Consider the following 18,025-nt stretch of genomic DNA (forward strand, 5'->3'; position numbering starts at 1 on the left):
GCGGTTATTTCTTAAAAGTGGGGTGCACAGAACATGAGCGTATATATTTTCTACTTAAAAAGCGGTTGAGTATAAGAAAATACTCATCAGGTACAGAAACTTCTATTTTCAAGGTCATTTTAAAGTTCAAAGTAATTATTTTATAAACTGAGTTAAAATACTCTTACATCGCTGTCTGTTCCTGTTCCCGAGATAATTTATTTTGTCCTTTTTCCAAAATAGAACATAACGTATTGTCGGGGCGGAACCTCCAATAATGAGGAAAACTCTTTTCAGATGAAAATTTTTCGAACTAGATCTCACCTGCAACTAGTATCTGCAGGCGAAATAGCGTACAGGTATTCAAACAATCCAATTTACGCACCATGGATTTGCTTCAACTTTGGGAAAAATGTCCTTCAATTTAGAGGAGCAGAAACACCGCGAATATATATTTTTAGTGCTGACATAAGTCGAATTATTTTTGATTAGAGATTTCACTCTGTAGATCTCGTTGCGATAAAAATAGTCTGCCTATGCAGTCGCCTATCTGATGCCCACGATGTTTAAAATTAATAATAATAATAATAATAAAATTAATCAATAACACTGGATCACAAATTTTAATTTGGTTTTTGTTCTCCAGACGCCACTATCCAATTCCTATGTAGAATTGCTCGGTGATTCCGAAAATCAAGCTTTTTTTTTCTATCTATACGTTTTCGAGATATTTGAAATTTACCGCTATTCAGCTTAAATCAAAAATTGATTAAGTTTAATCACGTATATCTTACGAACCAATTTAAAAATCTTAATATAAAATACGGCAAATGAAAGCCAATGCAATTTTCCATAAACCGTATATACATACATCACTTTCCGATAAGGTTTATAGTTTCTGACAAATTAACTAATCATTCCAGCTTTTTTTATTCTTTAATGAAAAAATGAAAAAATAAATAAATTTTAACAAAAAAAAAATTTAAAAAGAAACTAGTTCTGTGCCGAATTTTTGCATTTGTACTAAAGCCTGTTCTGTTACAAAAAAAAAATCAAGTTACTGATGAAGAAAATCGATGGATAAATACGAAGTAATCAGTGGTCAAATAAAAGTGCGCAAGATTATTTGTATGAACATAGAACATTTTTGCTGTAAACCAATGTAATTAAAGGTTCGATAAACTCGCACCGCTCCCTTAACAGTGGCACAGTGTTGCTTCTTTTAAAATTTACTTGAACAAGTGTAGCTTACGTGTGAAATGGAAGCATACGTTTTTGTGCAATATGTTAACTTGTATACATACAACAGTAAGGTTTTATTAATAATAATCCCAACGCATTCGCATTCGCAACCGCGGAACTTCCGCATAAATTTTAACATTCGCATTCGCAATAATCAATGCGGAGCTTTTGCGAATGCGAATATTGTGCAAGTGCACTGATAAAACGTATATCTGGCAAACAAAAAATTTTAGCCAACATTTTTTTGCCTGTGGGGATGCTACGTTAAGGCTGTCCCCTATGTGGACCTTCTTTCGTAATTTAAAGTCAAAGAGTAAGATAATAGTAGGTATTTCCAGCGGAAATATTCAACGCTGGCTATAAAGAGAGTCGACTAATTGCGCGTTAAAAGATTACCTTTAATTGGGTAAGAGTTATGTAATTATCGAATATTATTTGTCAAAGGTCTGTTGAAAAAACTGGATGCATCGCTAGTTTTTTTTCGACTTTATTTTATAAAAGTGTAATTATTTTTTTCTCATAAAAGTTATTATTCTTAAGTTTTGTGTTTCCTTTATTAGTCTTTCAGCTCGAAAACAAAAACATTTATTTTGATTTTGTGTAAATTGTCAAAATTAGCACGCATCGAAATAAAGATGAAATGACATATATAATACTCCTATATTGGCAGTAAGAGCTAGTACCGTCCGAAGACAGTACAGTACAGATATATCAATAAACACGTACGAAAGAAAAGGAACACACACGTTTATAAATAAACATGTACACAACACATATACAAAAACGGCACTCAAGTACACAATACATTGACAAAAACTGTACTAGACTGTCTCGCTTTGATTTCGGAATGCTTACACATTGAGAAGCTACCCAACAAGCATTTCAGTAAATGTTTTTAAAAATAACTTAAAGTAAGTTTGCTATAATAAGCGTTAAATAAGCATTTTTAATATTAAGCTTATTAAAAGTTTTTTCAAATAAAGCTTTAATAAGTTTTGAGAGCGAATGTTTATAAATAACGTAAACTTATAAATGAAATGCAAATGCGAACGACATGAAGTAGTAAATATAACATTTTTTCCATCGTAAGTGACGTGTTTACGTTTTTTTAAATATATTATTAAAAGAAAAAATTAAATAAAACCAATGCGGTAAAACAAGAAAATCCAATCCAGGACTCGCTGCGCTAATCGGTGGAGCATTCGAGTCGTCAAATGATGAGTTCTTCTTATCCTTTCTTAGTTTAACATTCAATTAAAAATATATTAAATTTTTTTCAGAAAAGTTTATCAATGAGAATGGCGGCGATAAAGCGGAATATATAGCTGCATCGATGTCGTTTTTCCAATTTGCCAATAACCGCATGTAATTGAAAGCACGCAACAAGATGTAATAATTAACTTTTTTATGCTTAATTTTTGTGGGTTATCGTGAATTTGTATGCTAAAATGTCTATTTCCTATTTATATTTTCGCGAGTGTAGATGAGTCCACCGAAAATTCGCATTTCTTTTAGTTTCTAGATGTTAAGCAATCTATGTATTAGTTTTAAACGAAATATCTTTAAATAAAGGGTTATAAAAATGTTTATAAAAAGCTTTCTTTTGAAATTTTTAATAAGTTTATATTCATACGCTTATAAAAAACTTTTTTTGAACCTTTATTATAAGTTTACACTTTTACGCTTATAAAAAGCTTTCTTTTGAACATTTATTACAAGTTTATATTTCTACGCTTATAACCAATGTTCCTTTTCGATTATATTACGCTTACTTTCAAGCGTTTTATAAACAAAAAATCAACGTTTTGTAAGCTTAATGTTTATAATTGAAAACTTAAAAAGAACTTTCTTTAAGTTTATTTTGCTTGTTGGGTAGCTTACTGCCAATATAGAAGTATTACATATATGTGAAATGATGTATAAATAAGTCGACAGCCAAGTTCACAAATTACATAAGAATTAATTCAAGGTGAATTTTATATCTATTTAGGAGTGGTACTTGGCATGTAATATATCGTTAGTATAGTATGGAAAGGGCTTAACTCACATCGTCACTGAAATACAAAAAGTCGTAACTAACTTAACATCTAAAATTAATCTTTTTGTTTGATTATGATGCATTTCCTCGAATCATTAGTCCCCACATCGTTTTAGGCAATACAAAAATTTAGTTAGTTGTGGTTTTTTGCATTTCAGCGAGAATGTGNAGTATAGTATGGAAAGGGCTTAACTCACATCGTCACTGAAATACAAAAAGTCGTAACTAACTTAACATCTAAAATTAATCTTTTTGTTTGATTATGATGCATTTCCTCGAATCATTAGTCCCCACATCGTTTTAGGCAATACAAAAATTTAGTTAGTTGTGGTTTTTTGCATTTCAGCGAGAATGTGAATAGTATTAACGATACATATGTTGAAAATTTGCGTTCATTCGCCTTAAAAAAATATATCAAAACACATTGAGCGCATGGAATGCAACAAAACGGATTTGATGGCTTATGATACCGACAGCGGTGAGTAATTAATTGTGACTGCCTGCAACTAGGAAAATCCGAGTTCAGCTAACTAATAAAAAAAAAAAACTAATTCCAAGTTATTCATTATAGGAGAAGCTTTCGAAGAAGTCACCCGGCAACTAAGCAAATCTGAGACCTTTATCGTCCGTGATTCCATAATTCAAATTACTATAAAAAACGCGGTACCTTTTTAACAAAATAACAAGATTTTAAACTAATTGTGCTGGCAGCCACGAATTTCAGAATTTTCTTCGAAATTTTCATTCCTAGAAAATAACAATTTATTTGCCATATTGACCTATTCACAACCTCGCTATAAGCGCACATTTTTCAAACCAGTCACAGAAGACAGAATTAAAAATGAATTACAAAAACTAGTATCGAAAAACGCTGATGACGTAACAGGCTCTCCAAATTCTGAAACAACCAAAAGAATTAGTGCTCCAAATTGGAACATAACGGTGTTTAAACAACGATCTTGCCAAGATGATAGAATGTGAAGATGAAAGTCAGGAGGATACATCCGATGCAATTCCCAAAAAGGAATTGTTGCACCGCAATAAAAAATGAAATATAACTGAAAGTCCTCTCAACTGGTGCAGCGTCATTCGAAGAGTTTACAATTTTGTCAAGTTTCAAGTTTTTGAAGTTTGTCCCCTCGAGCGAGTAGTTATTTAGTGGCGTAGGTTTGATTTACGACCCGTTAGGAAACAGGCTGTAATCCGAAAAGGCAGCAAAATTACTCTTTCGTAAATACTATGTTCAAATTTTTTAATTGAACTACTAAATAAAAAAATATTATTAAAAATTAATAACTTTAAAATTTTGTATATACCTAAATCCCCTAATCTACTCACCAAATTTATTTCTTAAAAATACATCCGCATCCGCATTCGCATCCGCGGATGTCTAAAATTCCACATTCGCAACATCCCTAGTCCGCATGACGTACGGAACCAGTATTTTAAATTTTTTGCGCCGAGTCACGATAGGCAGGAGTTTGTTAAGTGTCGAGATCTAAAACTGTTCAGCTACAGAACTAAATTCATCAGCCGNGAGTGGCACACTTTGTCAAATGCTTTACTGAAGTCAGTATATATAACATCAACAGTTTTACTTTTACTAAATGCTTTGAGATATAGGATGTTAATTTAAGTAAATTTGTAGAAGTTGATTTGCCCTTGCAAAATCCATGTTGACTATATGAAATGCTAGAAGAGATAGAATGCGTCAACTGATTTGTTATAATTGCTTCAAATAATTTAGGAATTGCAGAAAGCTTAGCTATTTCCCGGTAGTTCTCCACTGAAGATCTGCTACCGCTTTTATGTAACGGTTTTATTAACGATTCCTTCCATATACAGTGAGACCCGCTTAAGTACTCCCCCGCTTAAGTACCTAACCCGCTTGAGTAACCAACATTTTTGGACACCGTGATTTTTTTAATGTATTCTGAAGAAAATCCCTCTCTTAAGTACCTCCCCGCTTATGTACCCAACCAGCCTAAGTACCTCAATTTTTCATGCCCCATTTACAATTTTACTTATAATTTTCCCCTTTTATGTACTCTTTTAAAATTCCCTAAAATATTTACGTATTTTGAAATTCAGTAGCAGCGCTACACACCTTCGGTAAAAAAATTCTAAAAAATCAACGGTAACTTTTAGCCACCTGAAACTTGCACATTATTATACCAAAATTGAATGGGTTATAAAACTGTATACTAAAAAAAAACTTCTGAGAAAAAAGTTTGAAATTATGATGTTTTCTTTTTTTTAAGTGTTCTACAAAATCTTAAGCTTAGGTTTATATGGTATATGTTAGGGAATGAACTGCGTTTTAATTGATTGAAAAATCTTAAAAAGTAATAAATAAACATAAGTGGCAAACAATATTATTGTGAATTTGGTACAAAATGATATGTCCAACTTTGACTTTTTAAACAATTTAATTCTTGTAAAAATTACACACCTTTGCTTTAAATATTTTTTTAATAAAGTGTTTCTTTACTTGTTTATGTGTTTACATAATGTTACGATTTTGGTTTTAAACTATGTATACTTCATTAAATGTTGTTATTCAAGTATTTATGTAAGTTAACAAGAAGATGTAACTACATCAGTAATTATGTTCGCTTAAGTACCCGCATCGAGGTACTTAAGCGGGTTCTTTTAAGTACCCAACCGGCCTAAGTACCTCAAAAAGCTGACATTTTTTGTGAGGTACTTAAGCGGGTTTTACTGTAGTTGGAAAAACGCCCTCTTTAAGAGACAAATTAAATAACGCTGTTAACGGCTCATAGAGATAATCAGCACAATTTATAAGAATACAAGTAAGGATCTGGTCAGGACCATAACTGAAGGACTGCTTTAAGGATTTCAGATAAACTACTACATAATCGGGAGATATTACTGGGATATTTATTGAGGTCATTGGACATAGTTTAAAAGGATAGTCAATGTAAGCATGTGAGTTAATGGAATAATTGGATTTAAAAAACTGAGCGAACTTTTCTGATTATCACTAGAGACGGTATTTTGATACTTCATGACGGAAGGAAACCCACGTACATCCGCTTGGAGTTTACGAAGTCATAAAATGATTTGGGGTTATATATTATACGCTGTTTGATATTACACAAGTAAGCTTTATAACACTTTTTGTTTAACTCAAAAAACTTATGACCCAAAAGTGAGTATTTTACATAGTATGAGTGTAAACCGGGTTTTTTGTGTAGTCTAAAATAACGCGACTTTCTGTTTTTCAAATTTCTCAGTTCAGTGAACCATAACTGTGTTTGTTCTGCAGGAACATACATGCGTTTGGGCACATGCTTTTCAAATAATTTATGTAAAGTAAAGTTAAAATTGCAAAGCTTTGTTCAATATTTTCTTTATATGCAGGCTACGACAATTTAGACAGTTCTTTGTTAAGCTTTTTAAAGTTGGCTTTCGAAAAATCAAAGCGAATATTTGGTTCGTATACTTGGGTACCGTAATTTTGACCATCACTTATAACTTCATAAGATACCTCCATAGCACGGTGGTAGACATCTTCGGGCAAAACTAGTGGATCACGCTTATTTACAACGGACTTAGATGCATCATCAACATAAACAAGATTTAATACTTTACCAAACTACGCGAAAGGTACGATATCTTTGTCAATGACGTTCCATGATATGCTTGGTAAATTAAAATCACCAAACACAATCATTGAATCAGAGGGTTTAGTCAGTAAATTAACTGATTTCAGTAAAGAGATGAGTCGTGAATACACAAATATGTCAGATTCGGGGAGGGATATAGCATAGAGCTAAGTAAATAGACCCTTTTCCAGCCTGTACACGAATGCATTTGAACTACTAAGCAGCGCATTCAAATTATCTAAATTTACGTCAATTTTAAATGAAGCAATATTTCTTTCGTATTTAAAATTAAATTTTCTGATGCTTAAGTCGACAGTTGTAATTTTCGATGAGATATAAAGCTTTATATCGTCTTCGGTAGTGTCCCTCGAAAATCTAGAGACAACNTTTACGAAGTCATAAAATGATTTGGGGTTATATATTATACGCTGTTTGATATTACACAAGTAAGCTTTATAACACTTTTTGTTTAACTCAAAAAACTTATGACCCAAAAGTGAGTATTTTACATAGTATGAGTGTAAACCGGGTTTTTTGTGTAGTCTAAAATAACGCGACTTTCTGTTTTTCAAATTTCTCAGTTCAGTGAACCATAACTGTGTTTGTTCTGCAGGAACATACATGCGTTTGGGCACATGCTTTTCAAATAATTTATGTAAAGTAAAGTTAAAATTGCAAAGCTTTGTTCAATATTTTCTTTATATGCAGGCTACGACAATTTAGACAGTTCTTTGTTAAGCTTTTTAAAGTTGGCTTTCGAAAAATCAAAGCGAATATTTGGTTCGTATACTTGGGTACCGTAATTTTGACCATCACTTATAACTTCATAAGATACCTCCATAGCACGGTGGTAGACATCTTCGGGCAAAACTAGTGGATCACGCTTATTTACAACGGACTTAGATGCATCATCAACATAAACAAGATTTAATACTTTACCAAACTACGCGAAAGGTACGATATCTTTGTCAATGACGTTCCATGATATGCTTGGTAAATTAAAATCACCAAACACAATCATTGAATCAGAGGGTTTAGTCAGTAAATTAACTGATTTCAGTAAAGAGATGAGTCGTGAATACACAAATATGTCAGATTCGGGGAGGGATATAGCATAGAGCTAAGTAAATAGACCCTTTTCCAGCCTGTACACGAATGCATTTGAACTACTAAGCAGCGCATTCAAATTATCTAAATTTACGTCAATTTTAAATGAAGCAATATTTCTTTCGTATTTAAAATTAAATTTTCTGATGCTTAAGTCGACAGTTGTAATTTTCGATGAGATATAAAGCTTTATATCGTCTTCGGTAGTGTCCCTCGAAAATCTAGAGACAACGATTGACTTCTTTGGCGGAACCACAACTAGTTTCCTTGTATCAGACTGGATAGTGAAATTTAATTAAATTTAGTTTAATATAAAACACAATAACTTTCACTTAGCTTCAATTATTTCACACTAAGATGCTCATAAGCACTTTTTATCACTAATTTAACTCAGAATTAGCACAATAAACTTAGCAAATAGAAATCAGAGCACAATATAAGTATCTACAACCTCACAGCTTGACGTTTGAGGTATTTTTTCACTTTTTTCGAATGTGCAAAAGGCTTCGGTACCAGGAAATGATCCATGTTATATTTAAACTGGTTTTAATGCATTTGAATTTCCTCTATTTGAATTTATTATATATTTGAACAAATCCACGTAACTTTTCCAGTGTTTTAAATCATGGTTATGCCACTACATGCTTTTGAATCTAAAAACGTCATAACTCTAGTAAACAGATGTTTGTGAAACGCGCCGTTGCCGGACTAGCACTTCACGAGTTCATAAAATGATACCGAAATTCATGGTTAATTTTCGTGTATAATTGAATTCATCACATTGTGTTTATGCTGCCAATTTTAGCACAAATTCATGAAATGATTTCGTGAATTGGCCTATGCATAAACGTAGTAATAAATAGTTTTTAAATTCGAAGTTTACATAAAACTCCTAATAGTTTTATGTTAATTTTTAGCCCTTTTTAATTTTTTATACCGCTAAATAGCACATAAATTACAAAATTCACGTAGATATCTTAATATTTCGTTTTATATTTCGCTTAAAATGCCCAAAAAATATGTGGCAGCACCTTCGATCATGCCAGAACATTGATTTTGATTAATTTGATTCTGCATCCTTACAATAATTTTGTGTATGCATATAAAGTCCATTAAGTACGCTAATCCAAATTTTGTGCTTTTTCAAATTTAAAATTTGGCAACACTACCTTTCACGCCCGGTAGCTCTCAGCTCGTTTGGCGCAATCTTATGTTCTGTCCAGTGATGCCAACCTGGGGAGAATTCCCCGATTTCAGTGGAATTTAAGTTTCTCGGGGGAATCAGGGAATGGCTTCAGATTTGGGGAACTCAATATTTAAACGATTTTGATTAGAACATCCATATTGAGGATAAAATCGAATTTATAAATTACAACTTGTAATACCAATCTCTCATTTTGTTATTACGGGTTTGAAACACTAGGGCTGCGTTTCACCAAACTCATTTAAAGGAAATTAAGTCTAATTTAATTTTTTTATTTAATTATCATTTAAATTTCTTTCAGTTTCAATAAGCTCTTTACTTAAGTGAGTTAAAATATGCCATCACCGTGCTAAAAATGGTTGAAAAAATAGGGTTGGTATACAACAGCTGATACACAAATTTTGGTGTGTGTATATTGATTAGCTGATTAAATGTGTAAGATCTCTGAGGGCCAATTTCAAATGAATATTTAAACGGCACTTAAGTTTAATTTTGGATTGTTTTTTAACTTCCGTTGGGTTTCAGATCAACTTTATTTAAATATGCCAAATAAGTGGCAACACTGTTGCTTGTTCCTTGAAATTGTGGTTGCATTTGATTGTTTGTTTACATTTTGTACTGAACAGCTGATTGTTCTTTGGCAAGATTGATAAAACAACCTACATATCTATTGATCTTTTTGGCACAAACACAGGGTTGCATATCTCATATTTAATTAGCCAATATTGGCCATTTAAGTGCAGTTTTAATATTTGATCTGAAATTGAATTATTTATTTATTTCAGTCTACAGATGAATCTAGAATATTCAATTAAATACGGAAAACAATTGTTGCTTAAAGTTATATAAATTGAGACAAAAATCTAGGTTAGTATAATTGTTGCAGAATCGAATGCATCTTACCATTGGTTCATTGAAGACAAACTATGCCTATGTTGTGGACTTGGTCTACGAATAAACGAACCCGCCTCAAATCATGGTGATTAGTACGAAGGTTGATAAAATTTGATAATTCATTACAATTTATGTTTAAGTGAATTAAATTATACACTAATAATTGTGAAAAATGGATTCGCCTATCTTCGAGGCTTTGCAAACCGAGCAATTTGCTTCTGCCTAAGTAACTAGGGAGACCATTTGGCCAGTGCAGCTTACATAGGACTGACAGAACGGGTTCCATACCAACGAGCAATAATCTAGGCGGCTTCGAATTAAAGAGACGTAGAGTGCCTTCAATGGCAAAGGATCAGAGAAATCTTCAGTATTGCGACGTATAAATCCGATCATGGAAAACGCTTTCGAGACAATATAGTCAATATGTTTAGAAAACGTTAGCCCTGAGCCGATAATTACGCCCAAGTCCTTAATTTCTTCCGTGCGATTGAGCTTAAGATTATTCAAATAATAATCATAGGTTATAGGATTAAGCTTTTTCTTATATGAAACGACGCAGCATTTTTCAATATTAAAACAAAGGTGGTTTAGAGTACACCATTCCTGATCCACCATACTAAGATCCTGTTGAAGATTAATGCAGTCTTCCTTTCATTTAAGTAGCTAAAAAAGAATTTTAAGAGTATTCTTTTGATACCATAAGCACTAAGCTTCTTTATGAGAATGCCTTTGAGAAATCTGTATAGACTACATCTAGTTGTGCTTGATTTGCAAAAGCGTTGATAATATTATTTGTAAGCAGCGTTAGATTAGTGCAAGCGGATGAAGATAACAAATTGGAAGCTGTGGCCCGTAGCTCGTCGTTTTTAATGTGTTCAGAACTTAAGGCGCACTTGACAAATCGGAGGAGAATCTCGGTCAAACACAAACATATTGTGTAACAACACGTAGAGATTGAGGTGTTGTCTTAAAACACCGAGGTCGCGGGTTCAAATTCCACCACATGCAATCCTAATTATATTACATATTTCTTCTCTTAAAAGCCCAATTCATATCGGGAAGAATTGTTAATAACATTATCCTTGTAATGTGAGTTTATGACATTCGATACGATACTAGGGTTCTGGTACTCGATTCCAAAAAATATCGTTTTAAAACTATCGAGTAGAAAATATCAGTATCGAATGCCAAAAGTGTTGATATGGTATCGTATCGTGTCGAAATTCGTGTCCCTAGGTGGCGCCGACATGATTTTTCCCAACACCTTCAACTGTTTATAGAAAGCCCCCATAAATTATATACAAAATGGGTACTTAATTTATGATACATATTCATTTATATTATTTACTAGCCAATGCCCCTTACTTCGCGGCGCCTAATAAGAACTTTTGCGTTGGCCAATGCAAAAGAGCGTTTAAAAGCAAAAATAGTCTGTAACTTCAAAATTTTTGATTGAAGTTGAAACCACTAAGGCGTAGTATTCTCCTCACAGATACGCCAATAATAGTAACGCTGTGATACCATATGGAATACCAATCTCTTTCGGTGTCATGAGTTTTACCGATGGTCTTATTTCCACCTGTGAGATCTCTGCCAAGCATGCGTAATCTTTATCTATGATCTTGCAACTAAAACATTGGTGCGATGCGTATGCCAATAAAAGTTCTTATAAGGAAACTCAAGAGCACCGAAATGGGTTATCTGTTATAGGAGGGCCAGGAATACTCGCTATCCCACAGGATGAAAAGTTTTCCGGTACATTGCCTAAATGAGTCGTGTGATTTCTTGAATATCTTTCAAATGAAGCAACTGATATACCTACCACGATCTTTTCTTGTTAATTCGCCACTTTTACAATCCGGGGTAATATTTATGAACTGATTTCTAGGTAGATGCAATTTCGCATGATCGTGCATGAGGGCGTCAGATAAACCTAATTTTGTATAACTTAAACATAGGCAGACCAACCACACGGAGTTTCTATACATTTCGGCTGCAGCGCTATCCATTGGGTCCATTTTCTGCAAATCCATTGATTACCATAAAATAAATACGTGTTATGAATTTCAACCTCGACTCCAGTGGCACTCATCCGGTCAATTTTTATCAAAAGAATTTTTCATCATACAGGTACATAAATCACATTTAAAATTTGAACGAAATCGGTTAATAAATACGATTTTTATAAATGACTCTACTCCGGCACCACAAAGCGAGTTTTCTAGTAGCATGTATTTAATAGGACCTTATATGTATGTAAGACAACCTCCGAAAATCTGACGAAACTCTATTCAGTGGTTTTTGAGTTTAGTCCGAACAACGAAAACGGTTATCATTTTATGCAAATAGGTATGTAGATAGGACAGTGTATAGCGAAACTCGTAAAATCAAAACTCCATTCTTTGTGAAAAATTTAAAAAAATTCTTCAAAATTTTCACATAAATTTTACCTTTTACTAAAAATTAAAAACAAAGTTACAATAGTTCAGTGGGATTTAGAAATCTTTGAGAAAATTGTTCCCAATCGAATGATACTTGCGCGCTTACGTAAATGTATATCGATCCTGCCTTTCCAATAATTATCACTTTTCGCCATAAGTACGGTATTGATAACATATTTAGCTGTGTCGAGTTTCAGGAGATTAGCGCAAGCGGTTCCAGAGATAAGCTATAAGAGAAGTTCAGTTTGTATGGAAGGTGCCACGCCCCCTTTTCCAATGCATTTGCAATATATGCATCAGTGCAAAGTTTCAGTTCCCTATCGTAATTGGTTTTAGAGATATATTGGTTTTTTACGTTTTAGTCTAAATATATAAGAATTTTAGGAATATCCCAAGCTACATACCGACTAAATTTTTGGCCGGCGTATATATTTTCAAGGTGCTGGCATAAATAAATATAAACCAAATCGGTGCAGCCGTTAAGTAGTTTACTGAAATACATTGTACAGAGAACTGCATGAAATTGTAAAGCGTGACGTCTCAGATTTCTTAATTTTTTGGCAGCAACAACAGAAAGTTCTGATTTTTTTTTAGCGAAAAACCTTCCACACAGAATTTCCAAAAAAGTGTGATTGGTTATGCTTGAACACACTTTATTGAATGCCAATAAAATCAAGTTTGTGGTTATATCAAGGTAAAATTTTGAGAACAGTCCGTTGCTAAGTCTAAATATAAACAACGATGCACTGGAAAATAATACATTCAAGTACCTAGGAATAATGATCGACGATTAACTAAAACAAAAAACAATGGATTATATATTTTCAATTAGAGCTCTAGCAATCTGTGCATCGGTGAAAACTGCATTTAATTCCATACATTAGTTTTTGTGTGATGCGCTTACAAACATACAGACAGACAGACCAAAATTATAAAAATTTTAGATTTGGCTTCTGTTGGTCTAATAAAATATTTTCAAAAGTATAGGAAGCTTATCCTCTTTAGTTTAATGTGCGTATTGTAATATTTCATTAATTTTACAAATTTAAATGAATACAATTTTTCCAGCAGTTCGCGAATCCCCTAAAAATATTTTCGGCATTAAAATTTCCTAGCCTCTTTATTTTGATGCCAATATTGCAATATTTAATTTATGCTATCAATTAAATTAAAGTTTTCAAATAGGTAGCAACCTTCCACAAAAATATTTTCAGCTGTAAGCCTTTGTAAATTTCTTTCTTTTGACAGCCATATTGCAGTATTCACTTTACCGTATCAATTGACCTAAACTGAAATTTTAAACACAGGTGGCAACTCTCTATTTTTTTTGTGTTTTCTATTTGCTTTTACACGCTTCAATTCTGTTGAATTCAAGTTTTTGGTTCTTTATATCGGAAACAACGAAAATGCCGAAAGCAAAGCAAAAAAGTTGAAACGTCTTGACGGTACAGGCGCATGTGTACTCGTCCCTTTTCTTCTCACCCCCTCTCTTCCACATGCGAGCAGAATTGAATTCAATACTGGAACTCTGTACAAGCACTCTCAGCTAGCCCTCTAGCGATACATCGGTGAAAACTGCATTCAATTCCATGTTTTCGAGTGATGCGCGTACAAATATACAGACAGACAGAGAGTCAAAAATTCTAAAAATTGTTTATTTGGGTTCTGTAGCTCAAATAAAAACCCACCATATTAATTTTTCTTTAATATATATAAGGTACAGACATCGGCCCATCACAATTTTATTATAAGTATAGATATAGATTTAATTTATTTTATCATTTTAATACAATACAATTTTTCAAACAGGTGGCAACCCTCCCTAAGAATATTTTCGGCAGTAAAATTTTCTAAACCTCTCCAGTTTGATACCCATATTGCAATATTCAATTTATCTTATAAATTAAATTAAATTAAAATCTTCAAACAGGTGACAACAAAAAAAAAAACATTTTCAAATCCAAACATTCATTTTCGAGTGATGCGCGTGCAAACATACAGACAGACAGACAGACAGCAGACAGACAGAAAGACAAAAATTCTAAAAATGGTTGATTTGGCTTCTGGTGCTCTAATAAAGACCCCCCACATTAATTTTTCTTGAATATCTGTAATGTACAGACATCGACCTGTTACAATTTTATTATATGTATAGATTTGTTTATTTATTTTATTTTAAAAGCGTAAACAGGCATTTAAAAAATACTGTACATTGGTTGACCGCTTCTCTTTTTGTCGATTTGACAAATAAGGCATTCATCGGAAGGTTTACAATTTGTATACATACACATTTTTACAATAATCAACGCCTACTTAATTGAATGAGCTATCTACTCCTGATAACGTCACGTCAGAATTTGACAAGATCATACAATGATAAATTTATTAACCCACATACGGATGTATCCAGGTGAGTCAAAATTACAATTCTGCGTAGGTATGTATGCCTATGCGCGCATGAGTATGAAAAACTGCCTGTTTTCCCATTCCCATTCGAAAGAATTTATGTATGCAGGTAAGCGAGTGTATGTGTGCCATAAATGAAATCAGGTCGATATGTACCTGTATGCGTTGGAATTTTCTTTTAGAAATTTGCTCGCTCATTAATTTCATCTATATGTACATATGTATATACAAAAATGTAGATGTTTATGTCCACCATTGCTGTGGAATGCACTCCCAGCGGTGTGCGTGCTTGTATTTAAGTATATTGCAACACTCGCTTTGCAACAATACAGGCAAAAAGAATAACAGAAAGTACGAGCGCCATAGTTCAGTATTTCCTAATATATTTGTACCGCCGCGGTAGACACACATTTCTTTCGAAATCAAGTTTACTCGACATGAGCCGATTTGCATGCCATAAAGGTACACAATTTTTAGGTAGCGAATCCAAACAACAAGCTTCGCATCAAGCTTGAGCCGTGTGTGTGAGTATTTTATTTTAGGTTGCTTATACGCTCAGCCACCCTCAGAACTCTTTCTGTTTGTAGCTCTAAATCATGCACATTTATGTACTTACATAAGTCCATAATAATGAAATGCAGGTGTATGCACAGGCATACGCTGTAAAATGCTATTTTTATCAGCCGGAAGAAAAACTTCACGTAAGCATTTACGATGTTAAATGCCTTTCTAATATTGTTAAAAATATATATTACATTGTCCAAATGCTGATCTATTTGATTTTGTGAAAAGATTTTCACTGACATATTAACGTAGTTAAAGGTTATATTTAATAGGCATGTATGTACCTGCTTTACTTCTACTATACTATGCAGAGTCCGTTAGATTTTAGCTCTTTTTTCTCAGGTAGTGAATTTTTAATTTTGATCGCCGTTTAACTGTCTGATGTTGCTGCAGCAACCAAATCGATCAAGCACTACGTCAAACTGACTGAATGCGCACCGTGCATAGCTTTCTCAACCAAAGTAGATCTCGAGGAGAAGCGCTCATCAGATATACAGACATATGTTTGTATATACGAATATGTCTGTACGTCTGTCTACACATTTATGCACACAAATGCACGCACTCGCATTATTTACAAGATTCGAGCGTTAAAGAATCGCAGAATTTCTTTAATTTTGAGCACACCCATGGGCGTAGCCAGGTAGGAGCAGGGGGGCTAGAGCCTACCTTTTAAGTAATTACAGCAGACGGCAGAAAACACATAGCGCACATAAATTTCTAAAATAAAAATAGCATATTAAGGGCTGCTAATATATCTTTTTTAAATTGTAGTTAAATCATTAGTTAAACATTACTACAGAAAAATAGGCGTAGCCAGGTAGGAGCAGGGGGCTAGAGCCTACCTCTTAAGTAATTACAGCAGACGGCAGAAAACACATAGCGCACATAAATTTCTAAAACAAAAATAGCATATTAAGTGCTGCTAATTTATCTTTTTTAAATTGTATTTAAATCATTAGTTAAACATTACTACAGAAAAATAGGCGTAGCCAGGTAGGAGCAGGGGGCTAGAGCCTACCTCTTAAGTAATTACAGCAGACGGCAGAAAACACATAGCGCACATAAATTTCTAAAACAAAAATAGCATATTAAGTGCTGCTAATTTATCTTTTTTAAATTGTATTTAAATCATTAGTTAAACATTACTACAGAAAAATTACACAGAATTTTCTGTAGTTAAGTTTAACTAATGATATAACTATATTTTAAAACAGATAAGTTAACGACCCTTAATGACCTTTTTATTTATTACACGGTGTGAAAAAAAAAAACAATATATTGCGTAACTAGACACACATAAAGACGCGCTAGTGTTTTGATGGCGAAAAACGACGCATAAAGAAAAATTTTACGAAAAAAGTCACTTCAGAAAAACTTCGGAGAAGAGAGACCCGAAACCTTGTTCACGGTGAAGAAAGGTGCGTAAACATATGTAGATTTATACCTGACCAAGACTTCAGCATCATTCCGCAAAAACTCTTTATTAAATTACATACTGTTACACCTGCAAACATAGTTGACCACGAAAACAAGTTTACGCGCCTTTCTTCGCCGTCAAATATTTTAACGGGCCATTCTTCGCCGTCAACTATGTTAAGAGTCTTTCTTCGCTGAAGTTTTTATGCGTATTTTTCTGCATACTCAAAATGTTGATCGGAAATTTGGTTTACTATACAGGTATGTAGAACTATGAATTTAAAAATATATCAGGGTTTAGTTGAGACATTCGCCTTTGCCCACTATGTTCTGTACATTTCCCAGTACTGCAAAGCTTTTGACTGCCATTCACCTGGGAGTGGCCAGAAGTGATTCGTGGGATTACGGTTCACATCGCTGCTCACTACACTGGATAGCGACCAAACAGCCGTTTGGGAGCTAGCTAAAGTAGGAGGGCGTAAAACTCCGCGACGATAAATTTGGACCCCGCACGTTAAAACCCTGCCCAATGGAAAAACACATGCCTCGGATGATACCCCCTCCTTTGATGACGATCACGGCAAACGTAGGAAGAACTATGAGGGTATGTGCCTGGTATATCCGTCTACACGGCTAGTTGATGTCCTAGGGAAAATTAAGGCAACATCACCGAAATCCATAAATGCGGGACAAGGGAAGGTAAGCGTGGAGCCCAGCGACGTCTATTACAGTTTCCACCTAAAGGAGCGTAAATTCGGTGTTAGATTTGCGGTGTGAGAGAGACTCCGTCGCCGAGTACCCGTGTTCACTCTAGTGGACGAACGTCTAGCCATAGTCCGCATCAAAGCGAGATTCTTCAACATCTCGCTCATATGTGCCAATGCCCCGACAGAAGAGAAGGACGAGGCATACAATTATAACTGTCGGGAAATTCAGACTTCAGCATTGGTAGTATGTAGTACTGGGTACTAGCAAAAAAAGTTCGATCAAGCTAAATATCTGCCTCCAGGTCGAAAAACGGTAAGCCAAATAAAGCATGTTGTGATAGACGGAAGGCATGCTTCCAGTATTTTAGACGTACGTATACTCCGAGGGCCAAACA

General features: G+C 33.9%; 1 protein-coding gene across 4 annotated transcripts in view; it reads right to left on the minus strand.

Moving 5' to 3' along the window:
• The window catches only part of LOC108359791 (LIM domain and actin-binding protein 1), a 72,409-nt gene extending 56,500 nt beyond the window's left edge, over positions 1-15,909 (minus strand). For all 4 annotated transcript variants that reach the window (XM_017611816.1, XM_017611814.1, XM_017611815.1 and 1 more), the window contains exon 1: positions 15,789-15,909. The gene's annotated coding sequence lies outside the window, so the exon portion shown is untranslated. The remainder of the gene's footprint in view (positions 1-15,788) is intronic.
• Between the last annotated feature and the right edge of the window lie 2,116 nt (positions 15,910-18,025).

This window comes from Rhagoletis zephyria, unplaced genomic scaffold (genome assembly GCF_001687245.7).
Source record: "Rhagoletis zephyria isolate East Lansing unplaced genomic scaffold, Rhagoletis_zephyria_1.1 Rzeph_scaffold_00460, whole genome shotgun sequence".
Classification (NCBI taxonomy): domain Eukaryota; kingdom Metazoa; phylum Arthropoda; class Insecta; order Diptera; family Tephritidae; genus Rhagoletis; species Rhagoletis zephyria.